General features: G+C 44.9%; 1 long non-coding RNA gene across 1 annotated transcript in view; it reads left to right on the forward strand.

Annotated features, from left to right (window-relative positions):
* Positions 1–24867, forward strand: part of LOC118932223 (uncharacterized) — a 40159-nt gene extending 15292 nt beyond the window's left edge. Inside the window, exon 3 of the long non-coding RNA XR_005032653.2 lies at positions 24275–24867. This is a non-coding gene — a long non-coding RNA (uncharacterized LOC118932223). The remainder of the gene's footprint in view (positions 1–24274) is intronic.
* The last annotated feature ends 894 nt before the right edge of the window (positions 24868–25761 follow it).

A 25761-nucleotide genomic window follows, 5' to 3' on the forward strand; every position in this document is an offset into this window, starting at 1 on the left:
TGATGGGATGGCCTTGTTATCAATGGGCTATGTTGGAAGTCTTGATGTTCCACTACTTCTCTGATGCCACCCTAGTGGGGAGGGGAGAGACAGTTCATATTGCTGGGTGAACGCGGGTGTCCAGGCTTTTCCATGGTCTACACTGAGACCAGTGGTGGCGAGAGTCCTGGGTCCCTTCTTGGCCTTCCCTGACCCCGTGTGGTGCTCAGCTGCTCTCATGAAGGGGATGGGGCTCTGTAGGGATGTCCTGATGGGAAGGCATGCCTTTGATGTAACTTGGATCCTGAAAGGGTCTTGATTCATTTCCCTTTTGAGAAATAAAGGAAACATTTCTGTCTGCCCTCGCTGACATAGAGCTTCTGAGCTCACCTTCCAAGCTTGAATCTCCCACGTCTTTCGTGAATTCGAAACTTTGGGCATGAGAGAGATGTGAAGGGAGCACTGATGACAGGGTCAGGAGAACTGTCCTGCTGGGTGTCCTGGGCCTCAGTTTCTCCATCTCAAATTCAGGAAAGATGGTGATGGGTCAATCAAGATTTCCAAACTTCAACGATTTATATAGCACCATCCTGAGTATGCCATGGCAGGACCACCTGCTTTTTTATTTACTGAGTACTTTTCTCCAAACTGACTCACTCTAAAGAGGAAACTTTCTGTGACTGTGCACACGTGCCCCTTGGCAAGAGAGTGGCCATGCTGGCTCAGCACACCCAGGACCAGCATTTAGTCAGGGGGTCCTCTGAGGTCTCAATCCCAGACTGAAGGACATGGTTACTGTGGCTTGTAAATTCAACGTGCCACCTATATACACTGACGCATTATGTGTGTCCTCCTGGCTGTGGGCCAGTTATGGAGACTTTCACAGATGCCGTGAGCTTTGTGTAGTGTGCTGGTGGTTCATCCTCTGCACACTGTAGACATGAAACCTCTTGTTGGTTTGTTTGAAAATTTCCAACCATGCCCTTCCTCCCTCCCATTCTGAGGCACTCCCTCAAAAGCACCTCTTTTATTTCCAAACATTTCATAGCAGACATTTAACATCACGACATTCTCTTTAACACCCCTTCTGCTCCACAACCCCACCCATGACGGAATGTTGCATACCCACATAGTTAGTTTTTAAATGAAAGGAGGTTAGCATTCATCTCCTCTGGAGCACTTAGGAGAACTTTGTGACACCCCTTAGGCTAATTGGAGGGCTCCAAGGGACTCACACACTGGGGATTAGCCACACAGTGCTACAGACTTCGCCAGCTTCTCTCTGACCCACTCTGGGGCTGTGTCTCTGGGAAGTGGTAGGGTGGGTGACAGCCCCCTCAGATTTCCCATGGACAAGGGCTGGGAAGGCACATCCCAGCAGGGGCCAAATTCTTGTTTCTCTTCCCGTTGATACACTGCCTGACTGAGATGCTCAATTAGATTCTTTTGAAATGTCCTAATATTATGAGGACAGCATCCTGCCGTTTTTGTTCATTGCTGTGTCCCCAAACACCGAGAATTGTGTCTAGCTCTGGCATATAGACTCTCAACAAATATTTGTTGAATGCATAAATTCTGCAGTTGTCTTCACTGAATTCTAAATTCCATTATGCAGGGACCATTTCTGTCTCATTGAATCTTCAAAGCTTACTACAGTACTGGGCACATAGTATGTGTCCAATAAATATCTGCTGAACTGAGCTGCTTCTAGGATACTCCTTATTAATATCTTCAAGGAATTAATAAGAAATATGTGGCCACAGGCCTTGCAGTTAGGAGCAGGGTTTAGAGCCAGGCATTCCTGAGTGTGCACACTGATTCAGATGTTTTCTCTGAGGTTCTTGTGGTGAGAACAACTCTTTAACCCTCTGTTCCCTTTGTGAAAGATAGGGGTAACAATGCCCTCCAAATTACTCAATCCACAGGCTATGGAGAGGATGAAATTGAAGGCATTTAGCACTTAAGAATGGCAATTGTAATTATTATAGTTATAGACAGTATATTTAACTACTGTTTCTTAATCAGATAATCATGCCCACACCACTTGGTTGGGTTTTAAGTGGAAAAGATGACCTGGTGATAAGTTGGGGATTGCTGGACAGGGCCTGAGCTATGTATCTGGGTGGTGGCCCCCTGTCTAAGGCTCATGCTGTGATCTAGGTGCTTTGAGAGATACCTGCAGGTTATAAAAAAGCCCATTGGAAATCCTGTTTCATCCTTGATGAGAGTGCACTCTTGTGTTTGTATGCGTGTGTGGAGGGGGTGTAGGCACTGCCTGCTGATAAACAAGGACTGATAGCCACACATGACTTCAAGAAAACAATGAATTGATTGTTACATAATAAACGCTGTCTTGTAGACACATGTTTCAATCCCCTGGAGTTGTGAGGGGAAATAACAAAAGGAACCTAAACGACCCTTAGGCTTCTCTTTTCCCTGAGAGCTAGGACAGGGGGTGTGCAGCGTGGTGGAGGCACAGGAGCTCTTGACTCCTTATCTCCTGGAACGGAATCCTGACTCTTTCACTTACTAGTTGTACTGCCTTCAGCACATTAACCTTCTGTGTCTCTTTGTCTTCAACTGTAAAACGGAGATAATGGCAGTAGATACCGTGCAATGTTGATTGTGAGGATTAAATGAACGAATTCATATAAAGAGCTCACAGTTACATCTGGGGCATAGGATAAGCCTAGTACATGGTACCTACCATGATTGGATAATATTGGTTGCTTTACCTTTTGCACAGGTGTTATCTGCAGCCAACTGGCTGACTCTCAAACTCCATCATGTTTTCCTGACGTGAGCTAGCTGTGGACCTTGCACTCGCCCGGGGCCTGCCGTGACAGTGTAAGGGGAGGGATGATCTCAGCCCCAGGAATACTTTCTGAAGGCCGCTGGCTTCTATTTATAGACCCCAATGCTGGGTGTGCTCAGAGAATGCCAGCATTACATATCTACGATGCCATTGGCTTGTCAGTCACCTGGAGTCTGAAATCGTCCCCTGCTTTATTATAAAGCATCCCAGAATTATAAAATGTTGGGGCTAATGTCAGAGCCGCAAAAGCCTCTTAAATCTTATGGATAGAAGTAGTCACAACAATGTTCAATATAGGAAATACTGGAAAGGCCCAACATTGTAAACCCTTCCTAGTTTTCAAAAACACTTCTCCACAATCTCCTTTCCCTTGGGCCATTATCTCTTGCTGAGACTCTGAGAGCCTCCTTGCTGGTCTTCCTCCTTGTATCTTTGGACCTCTCTAATCCATTCTCTAGAGCAGGGGTTGGTGAAATTTTTTCGCAAAGGGCCAGATAGTAAATATCTCAGTCTTTGCAGGTCATGAATTCCTGTTTCAGCTGCTGAATTATCCCTTTTGTGTCACAGAAACAGGCACAGATGATATGTAAATGAATGGGGGTGGTGGTGGCTGTATCTCAATGAAACTTTGTTTCTGGCTGCTGAAATATAGGCTTCATAAAATTTTCACGTGTCATGAAATAGTCTTCATTTGTTTTTTTAAATCAATTAAAAAATGTTAAAATCACTCCGAGCTTGTGGAGAGCACAAAACTAGGAGGTGTTTGCCCACCCTCGCTCTAGAACAGTTTTCCAGAAATGTGTTACAATGACTGTTATGGCCGCTGCTGCTGCAAAGCCACCTGTTGAGTGCAGGAGGAATGGGGCAGGGAGCTGAGACATCCTCCTGGGATGCGCTTAAAACTCACACGTGCCCCGGAGGCACTGTTGCCTCCTCAGGGAGAGGCACAGGGCTGCCCCAGGGCCCTCAGCCAGGAAGCGGGAGGGCCCAGCCTTGAAGCTGGCTGGCTGCGCCTGCCCTCTGCTCTACTGCACTGCCCTGGCTCAGGTAGAAACACCAGTGGCTTCCCATGGCACCTGCGAGGCACGGCGTGGTCCTTCCCATGTCCCTGGAGGCTCAGGATGTTTTCATCACCCCCGTGCCTCCAGCTCTCCCCGCAGCTAATTGCTCCCCAGCCATTTGGATTGTCCTTCGGTTCCTTGAACTCTCCAAGTTTATTTCTGGCTAAGGGCTCTCACCTGCAATGTTCCTCCCTCCTCTCTTGGCCAAGCAAATGCCTGTGGGTCTGAGCTTAAGTGTCACGTCTCAGAAAGGCCTTTCATAACTGCAGTGGTATTCTTTCTCACAGAGCCTGGCTCTCCTGCTGCAGTATTTATGACAACAGGCGACTGCATGGCTGTGTATTGATTTCATGTCTATCTTCTCTGCTGGACTGTAATCGCATGATGGGTGATGGGGGAGCATATCTACTGGACACACCTTGTTGATATGTCGCACTGGGCCCAGGGCCTGGCCTGGACTAAGTGCTGGACAAATACCTGGAGAGTGAATAATCAAACGGATTTTTGGTTCTTAATCCTCTCAACATCCCTGGGAAGTCGTTATGACTATCTCTCCCGACCTCACCTTTCTTATAATTGAAGAAACCTGGATTCAGAAACATCAAGTAGCCTTTCCAAGGTGTCAGAAACAAAAATTAAATTCAAGGTCTCTGATGCCATGCCCCAGTGCCTTTATTAATGTACTGTTAACATTCCTTATGATTATTCATGTGTGTGTATTTATATAGATACATTTCTCTTGGTATAGGTGCTCTCCCATCTGTCCGGATCCCTTTTTGAGAGCGACCAACAGCATGAGTTCTTGTTATATCCTTCTAGAGGTCATTTCGGCATATACAAGAAAACACCTGAATTTATTCTCCTCCCTCCCTGTATTTGATGTAAGTGGCAGCAAAATATGCAGCTAGTCTCACTGTTTTTTACTTAGTGATGTGCTGTACAATTCCATATCCTACATATTCCTGCATATCCCTGAAGACAGGTGTTCTTTTTAGATTTTTTATGGTTGCAGAGTACTTTATCATATGCATATTCCACAATATATTTAACCATTCCCCAATGATGGACGTTTGGGTTGCTTCCAAATTTTTGCTGTTACAAACAATGAGTAACTTTGTAAATATGTCAATTCACACATGGGCAAGTATATCTGAAGGATGACATTCCCGAGCTGGAACAGCTGAGATAAAGGCTATGCTGCCACATTAAAAATGTTTTTTGTCTTTTCAGAAAGCATGTCTTAGAAAACATGACACATCATTTCTAAGATTCACAGTGGCCGGGATAATTGGACTGTGGTAGTGTTAAGTCAATGTCGAGAGAGAAGCTGGTGGGGGAGAGCTCTCTCTAAGGGTATCTGAGAATTAGCCAGGAGCACTCTTCCCCCAACATTTTCTGTCCATGCTGGCTCTTCAGTAATCTCACTCCTGTGGATTCAGTCTTTGAAAGGCAGGGAAGCATCATATGGAGGTATCAGCCTGGGCTCCATGATCAAACATACCTCACATGAGGAACCAGCTTGGCAATTTATAAGCTGTGTGACCCAGGAAAAGTTACTTAACTTTGCTGAGCCTCAGTAGCCTTACCTGTAAAATACGACCAATAATTCCACCCAATTCACACGGTGGTTGTGAAGATTAGGTAAACCAATCCATGTGTCATAGGAAGCACATAGTACATGTGAACTATTATTATTAACTCTGAGGTCTAGAACCCCGAGTGCAAATGTTGCTGGGACAGGGAAGGGTAAAAGCAATGGTTTGGGAGTGTAATGTAGGTGTGGGAGGGGCAAGAAGATAGGGCAGGGCAACTGTGGTCCCAGAACACTAGGGGTCAGCTTAAGGCTCACCTGGTGCCGAAGGGGTGAGAAGGTGATGCAATAACCGCACAGATAACCTTTGTCAGTGTCCCAGCTTAGCTAGCGCCAGCTTGGTTAATGGTTAAGGGGGTGGTCCTGCAGTGTGGTGAGTGTGGAAGGCTCTCCTGTGCACTTCTGACTAAATATAGCCACCTGAATAGAAAGCAAAGGCTCAGAAGGTTGTGTGGGGTGTGACCAGGAGCAGGGTCATGTCCTGCTGGGGAGACCCTCTTGTCATGTACCAAGAACCACACCTGTGCCACTAACATTGCTGCTGTTCCCATCATGGCCCTTTTCCATAGCAGCCACTGTGTGTCAGCTGCCAGGTAGTGAGCTGAGAAACTGACATGCATTTTTCTCTTCTTAAGAACACCACGAGGGAGCTCTTATTATCATTTCACAGATGAGGAAGCTGAGGCTCAGAGAAGTTAATTGTGTAAGATCATACAATGAGTAGGTGGTGGAGCTAGGATTTGAACCTAGGTCTCCGTGTAACTCTGTCACTACTAACACCTCCATCCATCATTGTCATCGCCATGCTACCCATCACTAGCACCACCATCATCTCTGCTATTATTGTCACTATCTTCCTTCATCAAATTTCACATCTATACATTTTTTATTCACAACATGTGGTAAGTATCATGAGTATATTATCTCCTTTTAGTGGATGTATTAAAAGAGTAATTACATGCAAGTTCTTAGAACAGTAACTGGCACATTCTAAGATCCCAGTGAGTCTGTTTATTATTATTAAACTCCATCCTCCCCTTCTTCCTTCTCCTCCTCATTATCTCAATACTGCCCACATTGGACCTTCTGCAAAGTTCCCAGGGCCCTAACCTTGCCTGGGTCAAAGCTCCTCCCTTGGCTCTAAGGCAAGGAGGAGTATGATCCCAGAAAGTCTCCTAATTGCCCATCTATAATGTGACCCACAGGCCTTTGCCTCCCAGGCTGCTGGCCAGGTGCTCAGGGGTTAGCCCCAAGGACACTGCACCCCTGGGACTCAGGTTTGGGCTGGATAACCTCCCTGTCTGCTTAAGAAGCCTTTGCCCAGGGTTATGCAGACAGGACCCCATCAAGCCAGCTCCCAGCTGCCATCTCAGGCAGGTTTCGTGTTCACAGCTGTATCCATTCTAGACTGTTGTAGCAGGAGTGCCCTGTCCTCCTTCCTGAGCATGGGGCTGCCCCTTCTGGGGCTTCTTTCCTCTTTCTAGATCCTTTCTCCAAGGCCACCCCTTCTTGTGTCATCTCTACTTTGTCTATCACTGCCCTGCTCTTCCTGGAAATTGTATTTTTTTACAAATGAGACCCAAGGCTTGTACTTCAGTGATGCTTTTGTCCACTTGTTCGAAGTCCAGGTCTTGCAGAACTTACTAGGCATCTGGCTGGGAGAGCTGACAACTTCGTGGTCCTGAGTGTTGTGACTGTACCTTTCCCTGTATCTCACAGCCCTGGAGGAGGCGGGAAGCCAGGGCAAGGCCCAGGTCTGGCTCGACTTAAATTGCTCCATGAGCATTAGATCCCCTTCTGGAAGTGACCCAACCCTGGAGTTTACAGTTGATACCCAGTGGCTCAGATAGGCTCTGTGCCTTGCCCACCAAAGCCAGCAGCTCTTGTGGTGTGGAGCACAAGGAGGCCGCCCTGAGGATTCTCCTCTGGGTTTTCCAAGCCCCTGAGCTCATAGTCCCCAAAGAGCACCTTGTAACAATACCTGCATACAAGGTAGACATTCAAAGCAAGGTGTGGGTGTTGGGGAGGGACGTGTGCTGATTGTCTGGCTGTATGTTCTTGTGCGCAACACGTGTGTGGGTCATGCCCAAGTGACTCTACGTGGGGGATATTCGGAGTAGGCAGAAGCTTTAGAGCTGGGCAGCTCTAAAGGGGTCTGGCTCCACCCTTCCTTCACTCCCCACGACCCACTGTCACCGTGGGGGAGACGGAATAAGAGCAGGTGCAAGTGCTGGCTCAGCAGTTAGTTTGCCCGGACTCCAACCCTGTCTATACTTTTTACTCAGTGGACCCTTACCCACATTGTTTGATGTCTCTGAACCTCAGTTTCCCCACCTGTAACATGGGGATGCTAATTATACAGATATGTATGGCTGTTGTGAGGCCATAATGAGATAAATGCATATCAAATACGTCTCCCAGGCCTGCAAATAAAGTTGAAGAAATAGTAGCTGCTGATTTCTGTGCATGTTTTATTAGGTCACTGATTGCTTTAGCCCCTCTTTTTCTTCTGCACCATGCCCGAGGAGAAAGGCTGAGAGACTTGGAGCTGCTTAACTTCACTGTGTGCCACTCTCCTGGTCTGACCTCCAGGTATCTCGATCTGCCCATCAGCATCATGTGAACAGAAGATAAAATCCTTGGCGCCATCTGTGGAGCTTAACAGCCAAGATGTCAGCCACATCTCTGCTGCTTTTCTTCCCTTTCTTGGCTTCAGAATTTCCAAGCTAATGATTTGGGCTGGGTTCCTCAGGTTTCACTGTGAGACTGGATGTTACAGGCTTTTCCCAGCAGAGCACGTGCTGGAGATGTTTTCCGGCCAGGAATATTCTTTCTTGTCTTTTCTCTAATGTGAGGTACATGCCATTTACCTAAAGGATGTGGGGAAAGTGACATTGTAGTTGGGGTTCCCAGGTTCTCTTGTGTATTCAGAGCTGCTGAGGGTATATCTGGCCATCCCTCGAGGGTCTCAGCTGAAGGTATGGCAGCCGACGTACCTGTAGGCCGCAGGTGGTGAGGCGGAAGGAGTGGGTCTGCGTGGTGCCCATGGGCGCTCTGAATAAGGAGCTTAGCACACAGCTCCTGGCGTGGGCAGAGGTTCACCTCTTCCTCAGCCAGACCTCTAAGGAAAAAAGGGAAGGTCGGAAGAACCTGAGTGGCTCCCCGCCTCCCTGACACTGGGTGTGGATGGGCACAGGGCCCACTCCAGTGCACTCTCCAGGGGTGCCTTCCCCATCGGTCACCATAGCAATGGGATTGTGACCCATGGCCATTAGCTCTACCTGTCCTAGGTGACCCTGTAACTCACTGCCCCTGCCTACCTCACCCAGCAGAGACAGTGTAGCACAAGCAGATGCTAGGGGTTTGGAGTCTGAGTGACCTGGGTTTGAATCCCAGTCCAGCAGCCCCTTATTGTCTCTGTGACACTGGGTAAGTTATTTAACCTCGCTGAGTCTCAGTTTTCTCATAAATCAAGTGGGGGTAATGATAATCCACTTGGTAAATTTATGTAAAAATTGAAATGAAATGAGGTGTGAATGGTGTAGACCCCTACATTCAATACAAGGAAGTAATTTAAGAAATACCTCATAGGATTAAAAAGATTTGTGACAATACAAAGAAAACAAACGGAGGGGTTGAGAATGACAAAAGTCATGATGTGAGATAAACTAAAAGCAGTTTACCAGACTGTGTGCTTACAGCTATCCTATGATGGGAGTCTTGGGTTAACTATTAATTCTCTGCTTTCTTGAACAGTGACGATGCTCATAGGCAGGGACACCCAGATAAATGCTGTTGTCCTGTTTCTCCTTCCTGATCTTTGATGTCTTTGAGCGGATTCTGGGTCACCCATGGATCCATTTCCACATGTTGCATCTACTTCTGTTGATTCATGCTGGAACAGTTACTTTCTTGCACCAGAGCTAATGAAAGAGATATAGAGAATTTTTGGTCTCCCTACTTGTAATTTGAAACTTCAAAGAACAGAGTCCTCCCAGATACCACGTCTGCAGCAGCAGCTATTTATGTTCCTATTAGCCACCATACAGATCCGAGCACATGCTGGCTGCACCAGTCTCAGTTCTGCAAAGTCTCTGCTCCTGCACTCAGTGGATACTGTGAGAGCACTTAAAAAAACACCTTTAATTTTGAAATAATTATAGACTCACAGGAAGCTGCAAAACAGCCAGAGAGGACCTTTCTATCCTTCACCCACTTTTCCCCAGTGATTACATGTTACCTAACTGCAGTGACCAGGAAATTGACTCCAGTACCATGTGTGTGTCTCATTCTATGTCATTTATCACACGTGTAGATTTGTGTAACCACCGCCACACTTGAGATATAGAACTATCCATTACCACCGTGATCTCCCTGTGTTTCTCCTTTAGAGTCACACCCACCCCTGTCCCCACATCCTTAACAACCAGCAGCTACTACTATGTTTTCCAAATTGGCATACTTTGAGGAGTGAAAGGGATGCCATTAATTTTTATACCAGGACAGCAGGTGTAAACTGGGCCCCTGATTGAATGTGTTATTTCTGTGTGGTGGTGGTGATGGCGGTGGTGTGTGTGTGTGTCTGTGGTTTGGAGTGGGTTAAGGGCGTAATGCTCTTAATGAAACTCTTTGGCGGTCCTAAGAAAAATAACCTTCTCAGAGCTGCTGGAGAGATTTGGCCTTTGGCCTGTGGAGGGTCCTGCACAGCAGTGGCTGCCCCACCATTCCCACTTGCAGCAGGGCAGAGCAGCTTCTGTGCCCTTTAAAGCTACCTGGGGGACAGGTTTAAGGGTAATTCCTTGCTTTGCACCTACCCCGCTCCCCAGCTCTCTGCCCTCTGCTTCTACCTCACTATGAAATGCAATCGCCCATGTCACCACGGACTCTCCCTTGCCCCTCCTTGCCCTGGAGGGGCTGGAGTTTTCCAGAGCTTGGCCCAGGCTCCCCTCTCCCCCTGCCCACTCTCGCTGAGTCATCTCACCCCACCCTGGCACTTCCATAGTCACCTAGGGTGATGATATCATGTTGGTTAATTCCCCCTGCTGACCTGGCCCCCTGTGGCAGGGCTTAATGTCCCCAGACTCACAGTGGCGTTTCTTCCATTCCCCTCACATTCTGGAATCGAGTTCAAAATTGGTTTCCTTTGCATTTGTTTTCTCCTTAGCTGGGTTCCCCTCCCTTATGCCCCAAGTTCACCAGGGATTTGATTTTCTTTTGGCATTTTAAGTTGATGTGATACACCAGCAGGTGCTCAATGCGTTTTTTGTGGAGATGAGGTTCCCTATCACCTTCAACGTGAATGTGTTCTCTTTGTCCTTCCCCAGCCTGTGTTTCTTCTCCATTTCTTTTCTTGCCTAATTATTGTTATTTTTGATTGGCTGGTGTTTGGACATTGTTTTCCAAAAGGGATGTCTGAGACAGCAGGTGACATGATAAATACACCAGTGTGGGTACTGTGTGTCCGGGGTCCTTTCTAGCCTTTGATGCTCAGCTCAGATGCCACGTTCTTCATGAAACCTTTCTAACTGCCCAATCATAAATGTTCTCAGTTCTCCCAGCATTCTCAAGCACTTTTTAGTCTTTTTTTTACTCTGTCTGGTGTTACAGGACACTCACATAACCCTCTATTAGACTGTCAATTCCTTGGGCATGGAGATCATGTTTTATTCATCTTCAGACCACCTCAAGCAACAGAATAATGCCTTGCCTGTGGTAGATGCTTAGGAAAGGCTTGTAAAAGCTCTGTGATCTTAGGCAAATCACTTTCCTTCTCTGGTCATTCTTGATTCCTTATCTGTAAAATGAGAAGATGTACAGGGTGGGATGAAATGATCTTTAAGATTCCTTCCAACCCAAGAATACTTTGAAGAAAATAGTTATCTCCCTTGCTAGTTTCTGTCACTCTGGAATTGTCATCTGAAATCTGTCCACGTCCCCACTAGCCTAACCCTGGAGAGCTACAAAGCAGCCTTCTGTGGAACTGACAGCCTCTTAAACTTTAATACTACATGCATTCCTTTGTCAAAAATGAAGTTAAATGCCCTAATCTCAGAAAAACAAGCAAAAAAGACTAGAAGGAAAATAAACACTCACAAACATTCATATGCATACACACATATACCTGAACACTTTATGTGTGTGCACATCCCCCCACCTTGTTAGTTAAAAAGGAAAGAGTTGGTTTATACAGGAAGAGATGATGGGTAAGGATTTCAGAGGGGAATCAAACACATCAGGGAATATATGTACACACTGACTCCTTTGGACCCCTTATTCTTGTGAAATTGCAGTTTTAATCATGTGTTGTCCTGTCCCTACCCTGGTTAGCTATTCGTTCCTTTTGGTTATTGTTTATAATTTAAAAATAATTGTCTTGTTCAGGTGCAAGATATTTCCTAGTCCAGTTTGTATGGGAGAACCTTAGCAAGGCATAATCTTGCATATTATTTCCTAAGAGAAAGAACAAAAGGAAAGACATGCCATCCCTCCAGCAACATCCCACAGTCTTTCTAAAATAAACCTTACTTCTTAATTATTCCTGAATGGACAACTTGATCTGTTTCACACGACTGTAAAAGTGTTGATACTAATTAAGGAAAAGTAAAGCACACTTAATTAGTAAGAATTTAAAATTCTTCTTTATATTTGTATAGGGCTTCCAGTTAAAGGAAATATGCTTTTCCAGGTTTTATGTTATTTAAAGACTAAAGTAATCTGTTGGAGAAAGTAGGCGAAGTATCACACAGGAAAGGCTTTATCTGTGGGGTATATGTTCCAAGAGGGTGTTTGAAACCACAGAACTCTGTTCATACAATTATTTTCTTTCTCTGCATACATAGCTATGATAGAGTTTAGTTTATACATTAAGCATAGTAAGAGATTAGCAATAACTAATAATAAAATAGAACAATTGTAACAACATACTATAATAAATTTGATGTGAATGTGGTCTCTCTCACTCTCCCAAATATCTTATTGTTCTGTACTCACCCCTCTCGGGATGCTGTAAGATGATAAAATGCCTACGTGATGAGTGGGAGTGAGGTGAATGATGCACGCATTGCAATATAGCGTTAGGTTACTATGACCTTCTGAGGATAGGTCAGAAGGACGATCAGTTGCTTCGGGGTCGTGGTTGACCTTGGGAAAGTGAAAGCAAAGATAGGGTGGGGCTGTAAATCCCAGCTTACAGATGAGGAAGCTGAGACTCAGAGAAATTAAGTGTCTTGCATGAAGTTATTCACTTAGAAAGTGGCTGAATTCATTTATAGTCTAGATTTTTCAATTGTAAATCTAATGCTCTGTCTTGTAGGTTTCCTAATATTTGGTGGTATCAACAATTTATATATTCAATATTAAGGTTTATCCAAGTTTACGGTTTTCTGGCAGATATAATAAGTTACATGTTGCCTGATGGAAAGCTTTTGTTATTATCTTCTCATGTGTCAGTGTCAATTTTAGATGGGTAATTTCTGAAAGCCTAACACCTGTCAGCATGAATATCAACATTAGCCAGGATGGCTGGTAAGGAGTCATATTTTTGGTCTAGTGACGTTAGCTATGCTGTGGCTTGCTTTACGCATCACAGGCTTGTGGAGAGGGCAAGAGGGGTTCTGGGTATGCTAGGGAAGGTGATGTAACGATACCTGCTTGATGAGGCAGTGGGGACAGAAAGGAAAATGGGTTGGTTACATCCTTGGAAAGAAGAATCGGGGAAGGCTTCCTAGACGAGGACATGCTTGAGGTCTTCAATGTAATTACTCTTTCCCTGGCTGTCAGAGGGCATGGAGCAGGCACTTCAGGGAGAGAAGGTAGGGGGAGCAGATGTATGGAGGTGTGACAAAGCACGGTGCATCCAGGGGATGCAGTCTGGTGGATGGATCTGGACAAAGGCGCCTGTTTCAGGTGGGGTTAGGGCTCGTGTGGAACAGAAATGAGGGTCAACCCAGCCAGGAAGAATTCATGGGGTCCTTTGGTCTGAGAGTCAGTCCAGCTCTTTCCTTCTCCATCACAAAGGAGATTTGGGCAGCCCTTCTGCGCAAGTGGTTCTCATCCCTAGTGCACATTAAAACCATCCCCACAACTCTGACCCATTGGCATAGATGGGGCTTGGGCCTCAGAATTAAAAAAAAAGTGCCCAGGTAGTATTAATTAGCTGTTAAAAGAGATCATTATTCCAACACTTGTTAAAATGATAGGGGAAACTTTATTTAAGACTGTTACAATGGGGATATTTCAATAGGGGAGAGATAAGGGGCGCAACTCCAAATACCACAAGGACAAGTGGGGATTTCCTGGCAATGAGCAGAGTGAGGGGTCAGTGGTGGAAAATTACTAAGAGGAGATATCAAGGGTAGGGCGATTCTTGCTAACGGCAGGCCAAGGACTTAAATATTAAAAGTCGGGGGATGAAGAATCAAGGGTCGGGTTTGATGCCAAGAATTCTGCTGAGACTGGCAGGCCAAAGACAGGAAGGGGCAGAGGTTGAAGCCTAGTTGAACAGAGGTCTCAGAGGAGCCTGACAGAAGTCTGGCCCAGGAGATGCACCTGGGATTGAGACCCTCGGCTCCCACTGTGGCTGGAGCACAGGAAGGGTGCACAGTAACAAGCTCACGGTCACCATCCTGTCTCATCCTCCGCCGTGGCTGCAGTCTGTTGTGCTTTGCAGGGCACTGAGTGGCTTCTCAATGACTATAATACTTGTAAGATGAGTGACCTTAAGAAGGATGCTGAAGGTCAAGAGGCTTGTTCAGAGGTGTGAGGAGAGCTGAGGAAATTGTGGGGACAGGGGGGCAGGTTGGGAGGAGAAGTAAGGGGGAAGTCCCACAGTCAGTCTTGAACTTGGTGACTCCTTCGCTCTGCCCCTGGACAAGTTACTGAAGCTCTCTGAGCCTCAGTTTCCTCCTGCACTGAGTGGTGGTACAGATAGTAGTTACTGTGTGGGCTGTAGGGAGAAAAAAGTAAGACAGCATCTGCCAAGTGTCTTTCACCACGTCTAGGGCATAATTGGTGACATGAAGAAGTAGTTGACTTAATAAGATTTTGAGTAGACATGACTTCCTATCCTGTACTTAGGCCCTGTTCCCTCATCAAGAATAATAATGATCATGGTACCACATAACATGCTATTTTTAAAGTAACATATGAATGATACTCAGGATGCCTATGAAAAAGCCTGCCATTCTCCTGTTTCTGTGAGCTTGGCCCCATTTGGATTCCACCTGTAGATGATATCACAGTACTTGTGCTGACTTATCTCTGTCTGAGTTATCTCACTATCTGACACAATGCCCTCAGGGCCCGTCCTTGTTGCAAATGGTAGGATTTTTTTCTTTCTTAGAGCTGAATAATATTCCATTGTATGTGTGCATATATACACCACATCTTTTTTATCCATTCATATGTTGACCAGCACTTAGGTTGTTTCCATATCTTGGCTATTTTGAATAGTGCTGCAGTTTCCCTTTTTAAAAACCTGTCAGTGAAGATTTTAGGAGCGCTCATTCAGGGCCAGGTGCTAGGCTTGAGGGAGGGAACACACAGAGCTGGTCCTTGCTTTCATAGAAATCACAGCTTAGCGGACAAGTGGCTATTGAACATGCAAACATAAACAGATCTGGAATTACGACTGAAGGCAGAGTGAATGAAGTCAGTGCTGTCCTTGGGTGAGAACAGTAGGGGAATTAATTTACGGTGTGAGGTCTGAAGTCACAGTATCTATCAGGAAATCTGCTTAGTGGGTTGATCTGCATTTTAAAAAAGTGAAATGCAATAAAATTTAAAAACTTACGGCATGATGGATATAGTAAAGATAAGTCATGATATTTTGAAAATTTTGTTCTCAGGGTACCCACACACCCACACACGTGTGTGGATTGCAGTGTCTTGCATGGATCCAGGCTAACTTAGTGGCAACTCTGCAATCCAGATTCATGGAATAGCCACTGGTCTGGAGGCACACCGTCTAGAACATTCAGCTTCTTTGTAGATACCCATAGGGTAAAGGATTCTGGAGGGGTTCCAAGGGGCAATTAAATGCTTGGACGTGGGAATGACATGCATTGTCTCTGTTCTCACACATTGGTCAGAACAAGTCATGTGGCTCCACTCATGTGCAAGACCACAGGCGCTGCAGCTTCTGTGCCCTTTAGAGAACCCGAATCTGTTGTTCTTCACTTGTGTCTACTGCACACTTGGCCATACGATGCTACCTAGGTCCCAAAGCAGTGCTATGTGGACCCCATACTTTACAGAGTTGCTCACAAAACCAGTCTTTTCAGCTTTTCTCAAATTGTCTCCCTCTTTAGGGATCAGAAAAAACTCCAAGGATTAGATTTCATCTTCTCTGTTCCTTTTCCCCATCATGTGTGCAAATGAAAACAACACCCCAGCTTCTGTTGCATGTTGAAACCTCTGAACTGTGAGTCCACTGGGGAAGAGTAAAAGGCTTATTGAGCATAGGTAGGGCCCATCTGTGGCTAGATGACGTGATTTGCTTGGATAACATGATTTATGATTTGATGTCAGCAGCCTGGGTGGCTCAGAGGTGGGGACAGTAGAATAGCAAATCTCTAAGGTTGGCAATTATCAGAGTAGGATTGTAAACAAGGCACACGTTTCAAGGTGGCTGGGAGGACTGTATTAAAATGTTCACCCTGGTGCCTTAGATAATGAGGAGGAAGGAGACTAGGACAAGTTTGAGGGATTGGGGTCCATGGAATTTGACATTTAAAGAGGCAGAAGGTCATTGACCTTCCCAGTGACCTTGTAAGATGGGTAATATTGTTCTCCCCAATTAACAGATGGGAAATTGAGGCTCAGAGTATCTTTTTTTTCTCTTATTTGCTCCAACTCAAAAAGCCTGTAGCAGCAGGACCAGGACCCAAGTTTATTTAACACAAAGAACAGTGTCCTTTTCATAGAGAGGGAAGAGTGGAGTCGTAAAAAGACCCATATATGCCAAAGAGGCCATATACCCATCTAGGGAGCCATTGTGGCCCTGCACCTTACAGCCCAGCTCTGGGGAAGCCCAGGGCTCCCTGTCCAAAGGCTCTGGAGACTGGCATCTGGAGGTATACTAATGTCCTCTTGCATGTGGGCCTATGTGCCAGCCAGACAGGTGAAGGTCATGGCTGCAGTGAGGGATTTCCCATCTGTTGATACACAAGCTCTTCAGCCAACCACTCCAAAATTGAAATGCATATTTAATAAGTTGACTCTCTGCAATAAAGCAATTTAACTATTAATTATGCAGGTCCACCTCTTGCTTTCAGGATGCAGGGTTCATTCATAGTGTCCTCAATTTGGCATATTGAAAATCCTTGCATATGTCTTGGGCATTTAAATTCTCAGAGATGTGATCATTATTTTAGAAATGTCAAGAAATCAGAATCCTGCAAAGGTACCACCTTTCCACTAGGGTTGGCAGGCAAAATACAGGATGCCCACTTAAATTTGAATTTCGGACAAACAATGAAGCATTGTGTTGTATAAGTAGGTCCTAAATATCACATGGGACATACTGACTTTTTTTTGGTTTGATATTCAAAATTTATTGGGCATCTTGTATTTTTATTTGCTAAAACTGGCAACCTTATTTTCCGCACTGCATTAGATTTCTAACTGGTTGCAGGTCTCAGCTGAGTCTTTAGCTCTAGGCCAGAAGCAACCTTGAGTATATGAAAAGACTGAATTTGGGGAGTGTAGTCTAGCTTATACTCACCTTCTTTTTTGAGAGTTGCTCAACGCAGCTGTGTTTATTCCATGGGATCCAGACTCTCAGCAAGAGCTGATTGGCTGGTGCTGACCATGTGAGTCAAGTTGGGCCAATCAGAACTGTTTTTGAGAACTGGGATTCAGAGAGAGCCAGTTAGTCTTTGTGATGGGGTGATGGCCCACGAGACATCTCATTATCTCTCCCACAATACTTACACTTTTTCCTGAGCTAGACTGAGTTGATTTTTGTTACTTGAAAACAAAGAGGACTTACCTGAGAAAGGGTGGCTCCCCTAGACTGTGTTTAGTAGAAGCATGAAGGAATCCTCTCCTGGGATTGCCATGCCGGTCTCTTCCTCACTGTCTTAGTCCATTCAGGCCGATATAATGAAATATCACAGAGTAGATAGCTTATAAGCAATGGAAATTTATTTGCACAGTTCTGGAGACTGGAAGTCCAAGATCAGGACACTAACATGGTTGGGTGAGGGTCCTTTTCCGGGTTGCAGACTTCTCAGTGTTCTCACATGGTGGAAGGGGTGAGGGATCTCTCTGGGGATATCTAAGGGCACTAATCCTGTTTGTGAGGGCTGAACCCTCATGATTTAAGCACCTTGCAAAGACCCTACCTGCTAATACCTTTGGGATTTAGGATCACAGCATATGAATTTTGGGGGAACACAAATATTCAGACCATAGCACCCACCCAACCAAATCCTATTCATTCTGCAAGACCAGATTAACTCCTATCTTCTCCATGAAGCTCTTGTTAATGGTCCAGCAATTACAAAAAACTGACTTTGGTTTCCTGGTTACCAAGGGCTTCCTCAATGAAATGCGAGTACATGGAATTCCATCAGAAGAGTAGGACTTCAGTGGAAATTGTAGAGATGACATTTCTTTTCAAGCTTTCCATATCTCTCCTCTTAAAAATTCCATAGGCAGTTGACCCTTTCCTTACCTGAGACCCTTCCAGGCTTCACTGTCTACTAAGTAGGGCACAGAACACTGCATCAGGATGCAGTAATTTGCTTCCTGGTTTGATTTTCTCTCTTGCCACATTCCGAAGTGTGACTGTGGATGACTCACCTGGGATGCATCCCTGGTAGGACTCACCTGTTTAGGGTCTGCACTGCCTTTAAGTGGATGAACAGCCTCCTAACTAGCACCTTATCTTCAGCTTTTTCCCACTGTAACCTACTCTATACACTACTACAGTTTAATTCTCGAATTTACAACACTAATAGACAAAGGAATAATAGCCTTAATTTATAAGAACTTATGCAAAATAGTAAGAAAATCACCTTGACCCCAAGCGGCTGTTTCACTGCTCCTGGAAGGCACCATGCAGTCATTCCTGTTTTCTCTTGCACAGACTGTCCCCTCTGCCGGGTATCTCTTTCCCTTTCTTTTCTCCTATTCACTCTTCAAGACGCAGCTTAAATGCCACTTCTGTGGAGCATTTCCAGTCTCTTACCCAATCCCCTCTACCACAATGGAATGTTTTCCCTTCTGGGCTACCCCTGTACTTTGTACATTCTTACATTATGGTATTCATCACAGGGTATTGTATTTGTTATTATGGGTATTTGCTTGCCTGTCTACCTCCTCCCACAGGCCATGAGCCCCTCAAGGGCAAAGAGGGTGTCTTCCTTGTGTATTCACCACCTGGCACACACCAGGTATTCACATTTAAGCTCTCAGGAGGAGAGTAACCCCTCTCTCTCTCACCTCCTTGCTGCCCCAGGAGTTCTTGGCCAAGTCATATATAAGGTACAGTAGTCAATAGGGAACAAAGTATGAGCTCGCTTAATCATCTGCACTCACCATAAAAATCCCCAAAATGCCTTCTTTGGTAAAAGCTGGACAGGAGAATGGGGCCTCAGGATAGGGGGGGAAGTGATCTTCCTTCTCCTTGCTCTCTCACATCTAGAATGGCTGCCCTACAGAGCCGTCTCTAAGTCCACTTGCTCAACGGCTGCAAGGGCAAGGGTGGCTGACTCACCCTACAGACAGGACAGAGAGTGACCCGGGTCCAGCAGGTCCTGCCCTGCGACAGAGGAATCGGGAAGAGGGCTGTGTTCATGGATGCAGGGGCATAATGGCATTTCCTGCTAGTGAGGCATGGCCCACAATCACCCCAGACTCTGGTTGGTGGCAGGAGCTTGTCCCCCTCTCTTGGTGGGAAGCTATTAAGGAAGGGCCTAGACAGAGACACTAGAGGTGATAAAAGGGATAAAAGTTCCTCTAATCCTATTGTGAGAGAGAAAAACCGGAGAGGGGCAGAAGCCTGTCTCCTTCTCTAAAAATCAGAAAATATATTTTGAGTGAATGTAAAGATTTTCCATATAGTTTCCTCCTTTCCTTACCATATGCTGAGTCCCACCTCAAAGGATAGCCGGACAGCATGAAATGAAATCCAAAGGGACTGAAAGATCAGAGATTAGAATGCCTAGACTGCATTTTTTCCCCCTATTAAAATCTACTGGTAACTTCGTAGAATCATCCTATTTTAATCAGTCCTCAAGCCACATAAACCAGCAGGTAGCCCTATTTCAATGATTAAAATTTGGAGACGGAGAAATTTACTGAGGAAAGCATTTAATTTCCGTTTCAAGTTGTGGGCTATATCTTCTCAGTGGAAAAGCTTGTGTGTTTTCAGAAATGCACATGTCTCAGGTGGACTCCTTAGGGGCTGGAGGCAAACCATTCTCCCTGAAGTGCCTGATCTCAGGATCTTTTGTATTAGAGAAAAATACCGGCCCGTCTGGACAGGCAGGAAGCTGAGTGATGCTCCACCTTCTTGCTGCAACTCCGTGTTGGTGGCCTGGTCCTGTAAGAGCAGCCCTATAACACATCAACATTGTAGAACATTTTGAAAGTACAGATGAGGAAAAAACTAAAATAGAATCCAGCCAATCCACTCTTATCACTGTCATCATTTGTGGTCCATATCTCTCCAGGTCTTTGTGTGTGTGTGTATGTGCATGCATGTTCTTGTGTGTGTGTGCACATGTGTATTACATTATGACTCTTATTAGATCATATCTTACATATTAGTTCATGTGTGTATGTATATGCTTTTAAAAATGACCAGACAATATCCTGGGCAGTTTTTCTGTGACACTAAGCTCTCTTACACAAAATCATTTTCAGTGGCTGCTGCTATGTTGTCCAGTATGGGGAAAAGCCATGGCTTAATTACCCATTCTTTTGTGGTTGGACATTTAGATTGTGTCCAATTTTTCAGTATTATACACAATTCTGGAAATGAACATTCTTTAGCCATAATGGTGTGTACACCTATGATTAATCAGCTAGGATACATTCTTTGAAGTGGAATCGCTAAAGCAAAGAGTTTGCAAACTTTTGAGGTGTTTGGGGCAAATATTTGACATCCAGTTGTACCAGTTCCCTTCTGCCAGTGGTCCAGTTTCTCTGAAATGTTCCCTGACTGGGCAGTTTTGGGTCTTTGGCATATCACAGTCTAATTGTAGATGCGACACCTTCATAGGGGCCCTCCTGTGGGGACTGAGCGCCAGTCACCCGCTAAGATCTCTCTGCCCATCACACACCTTCTACAGGCTCTTCTCCCCTCCCTGTCTCCCTTTGTCTTCATTTGTCTTTCTGGGATCACTTCCCAAATCCAAGTTCTCACCTCAGAGTCTGATACCGAGGGAAGCAACACCGGGTTTTGGAAACCCAACCTAAAATGTGTGAGACACGCTGGAGGGAGGATCCATTCTGCCCGGGGGACTCAGTCTGTTTGGCTGCTGTAACAGAACACCACAGACCGCGAGGCTTATGAACAGCAGCAGTTTATTCCTTCTAGTTCTGGAGGCTGGGAAGTCCAAGATCAAGGCGCTGGCAGATTCAGAGTCTGTGAGGGTCCGTTTCCTCATAGATGGAGCCTTCTAGCTGTGTCCTAATGCTGTGGAAGGGACCAGGGAGATCTCTAGGGCCTCTTTCATAAGGGCACTAATCCTATTCATGAGGGCCACCTCACGACGTCATAATTTTCTGAAGACTCCACCTCCAAGTACCACTCCACTGGGCTTTAGGGTTTAATGTGTGAATTTGGGGGGAACACAAACATTCAAACCACAGCACTAGGGGACCGCTGGTAGTAGCAGTAGTTACTCAAGTAATCATGACAATAGTATTACAAAGAGAGTAACACTGTCCTGGCTTAGTGTGTGTGTACCCTATGCCAGGCTCTGTGACAAGTTTGTCACGTGCATTAGGCCCCTCGATCCTTATGACTCCGCAAGGTATGCACTATTCATCATCCCATTTGAGGGATGAGGAACCAAAGCTTAAGAGGGCCTAGGAACTTGCACTAGACACCTGGGAGGAAGTGGCAGAGCTGGAATTTAGAGTCTGACTCCACGACCTGTGTCCTCAGAGAAGGGGACGGCTGAGTGGCCCCTTTAAGGAGGAGTGTGGGGGGTCTGCCAAGTGGGTAAGAGAGGGGGCCATCTCAGGCCACAGGAGGAGCAGGAGCAGGGCCTGCTCGGGGAGTGGGTCTTGCAGAGGGCCGTCAGGGAAAGCAGGATGTGTTGGGAAGTTTAGACAGAAAAAAGAAATAAAGCCGAAGCATTTGGCTGGGCCAGGCTCCACTGGACTTCAGTCACCAGGCAAAGAGCTTTGGGTTTAGAGCAATTGGATGGGACACTTTTAAGCAAAGAAATGACATGCTCAGATCCTTGTGGCAGAGTGGAGAAGGGTTAGTAATGGGAGAGATGGCAGGGAAGCCAATTAGGAAGTGATTGGGACTTGATTTGCCTCCATCCTGCCATTTTCCTAACTCTCTCCGTGGAGCTGGGTCTGGGCTGGCTGGCCAACGAGCTGAGCAGCTCCCTTGGGATGATCCTTTCAGCAATGGCTGTTCATCCTGTAGATGGGTCAGGTTTGCAGAGCAGCCCACACACTGCCCAAACTATAGATAAGCCTTCTCTGTCTCCATTCGCCCCCTCCTCCAGTGCTTGGCGCAAAGCCTTTTCTAGAATTCAGACAATGAGAGAGATGCAGAAGCCTCTGCTTGGTGGGCAATGAGGGGAGGGGATGCAGTGAGGGTTGGGGGGCAGTTGTGAGGGATGTAGGTGCTGGAGTTGTGCATGTTTTAGCTGGTTGGGACCTAGAGAAGGAGACCTAGAAGGCACAGGGAAACCAAGGCTGAGAGATGAGAACCTGGGTCTCCTGCTTCCTTTCAGTCACACGGCCCCACCATAGGCCCTTTGATTTAGCTATGCCTGTGGCCTAAAACTGTTCTTTCCCTGAGAAATTACTTGGAAAACTCCCCTCCTCCTTCAAGTCTTTGCTTAAATCTCACCTTCTCAATGGACCTACCCTGGCCACCTACTTAATACTGCAACCTGCTCCTGTCCTTCCCAGGACTGTGCTCCCTTCTGCCGTAGCCCGTATCACATGCTAATACTGTCCTTAACTTGCCGTTTCTGCCCCATGTTAGCTTCTCAAGGGCAGGATCTGTGGCTACTTTGCTCACTGATTGTCCCAAGTGTCTAGAAAGTGCCTGGCAAGAGCAAATGCTCAGTATTTGTTGAACTAACCATATTGCTTGCTTTTCTTTCCTCCTGGCTGCCTTTAATGGCAATTTTTAACTGGTCCCCTGATAATAAAGGGATGGATACATTTGATGAAGGGATCAATGCGGATGATGATTTTTAACTGAGGGTCACAATCAAATTGCTAAGGAAGAACTTAAGGGCCTGTCAGCCATTCTCAACCTTTTCTTGACTTACTTCTCTGAAAACATTGGTCTAAGCATCAGGATTTTAGGCAGCTCTGTCCAATAGAAATACAACACAAGGACATGCCTATACTTTTAAATTTTCTAGTAGCTACATTAAAAAGTAAAAATTAAAAGTGAAGCAAATTTTAATAATTTGTTTTATTGAGCCCAACATAGCCAAAATATTAGCACTTTAATATGGAATAAATATAAACATCATAAATGAGGCTTTTTCCATTCTTTTTTTCTTTAAGTTTTCAAAATCCAGTGTATATTTTACACTTTCAGCACCTCTTGATTTGGACTAGCTGCACTGTAGGTGCTCAACAGCCGCATGTAACAAGTGGCTACCTACACGGGCAGTTCTGGAAGGAAGACACAGCCCTTCCCCTCCAGGAGCTCATATGTGAGCTGAGAGCTTCAACTCTGTGGTAGGTCCAAGATTAGAGGTGGGAAGTCGATGTGAGAGAGACCCAAGGAAGATGTCACTAGTTTTGCTTAAAGGGAGGGAAATTGCAAAGACATGAAAAATCAGGTCACATAAGAATCTATATTCAGCAAATTAATATAAAACATCTTTAGCTTAAACTATTATCAAATGAATTAATTTAACTCATGTCAAAGTTTTATACCATTAAATTAGTAAAAATGAAAATTAATGAATTTGGTGTACTCACGAATGGTTAGTAGTGGTGACATGAATATAATACTTTTAGAAAGCATTTTGGGAATGTTCCTGAAGTACCGACAGAAGCCCTTATATCCTTCAGGCCATAATCTCTTTTCTGGGAATTCATCCCTAAAAATAACTCAAAGGGAAAAAAGGTAATGCATGGCATTGCTCATTTTCAATGCTACTTAAGGAGCAAAACATTGAAAATGACCTCAATGAACACCAAAAAGGTTGCATCTGTTTGGAGGGATAGCTCAAAGAAAATGTACTGAGATGGGAAATGGTACTGTTACAATGATGAGGGAAAAAGCCCACCCAGTATTTTTATCTATTTAGTGTCCGCAGCTCCATAAACCTCACCCGAGCATCCTCAGCAAAACTGGGAGGAACATGGAATGATTTTTTTATATGGTGAGATTGTAGTGATTAAACATTTCCCACATTTTGTTTGTTTTTGGAGAGGGTGCAGAGCAGGGACTTGGTATGACACCCAGTAGCTTTGTCATTCCCAAGTGGGAGGTGATGCCCTGGAGAAGCCCCATTCCCGCCCTCAGGAGATTGGGGGTTTCAAATATCTGGAGCCAGTCCTGTCGCCAGCCAGTGACTACGGAGAAGTCACTTTATTTCTCCTGGATCCAGTTTCTTCATCTGCAGGATAGGAATAACTTCTGTTTTGCTTACATTGCAGAGCTGTTGGTGAGGGTCAAGTAGAATTCTGCTCCTGGGAAATTATCTTACGGAAAGAAATCAAAAGAGAAGAATATATGCTATTCATTGCAGCCTTATTTGTCACAGCAAAAACAAGGGAACAAACACAAACAACTGCACAAAAGAACCAAACAGCATACGAAAAACCCTGAAACCCTCAAGTCAACTGGGAAGCTATGACATGTCATCAACTGGATGGAAAATTGCGTAGCCACTGACATGCACAATTCTAAAAAGTGTGTAGCTACATGGAAAAGTGCTTGAGCATCGTTCCATGGAAAGAGCTACATAGAATGGTATCTGCTCCGAAGCACAATCACCTATAAGTGTGAGGACGGCCTGAAAGGAAACATGGAAATGTGAAGAGCCAACCTATTAAGATGATGGGATTTTGAATCAATAAAATTCTTTTTTACTTCTTCAAGTTTACTGAGTTATAAATGACATACACTAAATTATGCCTATGTAAAATATGCTGTTTGTTTTTGACATACGTATGCACGTGCAAAACCATGACCAAAATCAAGATAATATATCCATCATTCTAAAAAGTTTTTGTGTGCTTTGACAATGCATCCTGCCCTCTATCCATCCCTCCTAGCAACTGATCTGCATGCTCCCTTGCATTCCCTCCCTCTCCCTTCCTCCCTCCCTCCCTCCCTCCCTCTTTTCCTTCCTTCTTTCCTTCCTTTTTCTTTCATCTTTATTGAGGTATAATTAATATTCAACATTATACTAGTTTCAGGTATACAACATAATGATTCCATTTGCAAATATACACTGCAAAATGGTCACCACAATAATTCTAGTCACCAATCCACCACCATACAAAGTTACAAACATTCTTTTTTCTTGTGTTGAGAACTTTGATTTACTTTTAGCAACTTTCAAATATACAACAGTATTATTAACTATAGTCACTATGCTGTCCATTACAGCCCTGTTACTTATTTATTTTACAACTGGAAGTTTGTAGTTCTTGAGCCCCTTCATTCATTTAACTGCGCCCCCCGCCCCCCGCATCTCCTCTCCCCTGGCAACCACTGTGAGTTCTCTGTTCTATGCATCAACGAATTTTGTTTTGTTAGTTTGCTTGTTTTGTTTTTCAGATTCCACATGTAAGAGAGATTCTATAGTGTTTGTCTTCCTCTGACTTACTTCACTTAGCATAATACCCTTTAGGTCCATCCATGTTGTCCCAAATGGCAGGGTTTCATTCTTTTTTATGGCTGAGTAATACCCTTTGTGTATATGTGCCACATCTTCCTTAACCATTCTTCTATTGATGGACACTTTGGTTGTTTCCATATCTTGGCTATTGTAAATAGTGCTGCAATGAACACAGACAGGGGTGCAGATATGTTTTCAAATTAGTGTTGTTGTTTTCTGCAGATAAATTGCTGGATCATATGGTAGTTGTATTTATAATTTTTTGAAGAACTTCATACTGTTTTCCATAGTGGCTGT

The sequence above is a fragment of the Manis pentadactyla genome, chromosome 3 (assembly GCF_030020395.1).
Source record: "Manis pentadactyla isolate mManPen7 chromosome 3, mManPen7.hap1, whole genome shotgun sequence".
Lineage (NCBI taxonomy): Eukaryota > Metazoa > Chordata > Mammalia > Pholidota > Manidae > Manis > Manis pentadactyla.